The sequence below is a fragment of the Lotus japonicus genome, chromosome 2 (assembly GCF_012489685.1).
Source record: "Lotus japonicus ecotype B-129 chromosome 2, LjGifu_v1.2".
Taxonomy (NCBI): Eukaryota; Viridiplantae; Streptophyta; class Magnoliopsida; order Fabales; family Fabaceae; genus Lotus; species Lotus japonicus.
This window is the reverse complement of record NC_080042.1, coordinates 75,308,743-75,310,526: the sequence shown is the minus strand read 5'-3', so window position 1 is coordinate 75,310,526 and position 1,784 is coordinate 75,308,743.

Sequence of the window (1,784 nt, the reverse complement as noted above, 5' to 3'; positions counted from 1 at the left end):
AAAAAGGGGGATTGGCCCTATAACTATCGTATTTAACCCTAAGAGGCTCCATGCGCCTCAAGACATCCTCTTGTTGGGATTCCAGTCTCGACTTCTCCTGTCGAAGATCCAGCTCCTCACGGGCAGCGGAAGAAAGCTTGTCCACCAAGGCTTTCAGAGCTCCCACACTCCCCTCAGGGTCCGCTCGGTTCAGAGCAGCCTTCAACTCTTCAAATTCTTCCATCTTCTCCTCAATTTGGTGTTCAGCAAAGAACACTCGAGCAGTAAGCTCCCGGTGTTCTTCATATAGGGGTACAGCTTCATGCAGGAGGCCCAGGAACTCCAGGAGAGGAGTTTTTACAGAGGCAATAATATTCCTCTGCAAAAGCTGGTTAACGAGCCTGGTAAGCTCTTCAGCCAGAGAAAGGGAGGAATGCAATTCCCAAAACAGGTCTTCTTCAAAGGCCAAGCTCCGGATCTGGTTAAGAACACGACGGCTAGCCATGGTTGAAAAGGAAGCAGGAAAAGAATTCTGAGAAAAAGGCAAGGAAGAGCTTGAAGAAGTTGCTGAAAAGAAGTAACCAAGAATGCTCTATTTATAGTAAAACAACAAAGGAGTGCATTAATTAGTGGCAATCGATTGCCAACTCTTCATCTTATGGTTACCGACCACATAAATCACCACTACCATCGTGAATAGCTTTGACCTTTAATGAACAAAGACTTACATTGAATCAAGAAAACGTGGTATAAGATTGCAATAATGGGTTCATTCCCCAGAAACCAAGCAACGACTACGTAAGGGGGTGCAAGGAAGTTTGAACGGTGCAACAATAAGTGAATAGCCGTCAGAATAAAGGCGTAGTGGAAACTGAAAAGACATGGCAAATTAAACGTCAAAGTATATGGCCTACGTGCCAAAACCATTGTCGAAATATTACATGCAAATCGGCATCGAAAGCCATGGTTAAAATAGTGCCATCATTACATATTGATAAGATAAAATTCTAAAGCAGGAATTTAAAGGAATTCAAGCGATCAGCAAAGGTGGCAATCTTGGCATCGAGATCCTTCTTTACGGCCTGGTCAACCTCCAACTCCTTGATAACATCTTTTGTCGAGATGATCAGAGCCTTGGAGTCCTTGGTAAGCACCTCCAACTGAGCCTTCACAGCAGGGCCTTCCTCGACCAAATCAGCTCGCTTTTTCTCCAACTTGGTAATCTCTCGATGCAGCTCCTCAAGTTTAGTGTCGACTTCGGAGATTTCATCTGCAATCAAAACCTTCCTAGCAGTGAATTTCTTGAAGTCCTCTTTCATTGCTGCAACTTGAGCTTTTACCAGAAGAGACTTTTGCTTCCTTAAGGCTAACAGCTTGGCCAACATCCTTGGCTTGATGAAAAGTGGCTAAAGCATCCACTAAGAAAGATTGAAGGTTGGCCATAGCAGCAGCCTGGTGAGAATCAAGTTTTTGGCCAAGAAGGAAGACAAGCAACTCCTTGGCAGCATGACTCGCTTGAGGATCAACTTGAATCTGGTCGAGAAACCCACTGGCGAAAACAATAGCCTTTAGCTGACCCATGCTCTCCTCGATTTGCTGAAGGTTGGCCACCCCACTAGATTGAGCAGTCTCAGTAGTGGCATCAGCTCGACGGGGTGGAGAATCTAAGTCTAAGGTGCATCAAGAAAACCATCCAAAGCTGCCAACGGGTCCTCCTCGAACAAAGTGTCAAGCTTTTCACTAGACACATGAGACGAAGAGCCACCCTTGGCTTGAGGCGAAGGTTGCACAGTGGCAGACGATTT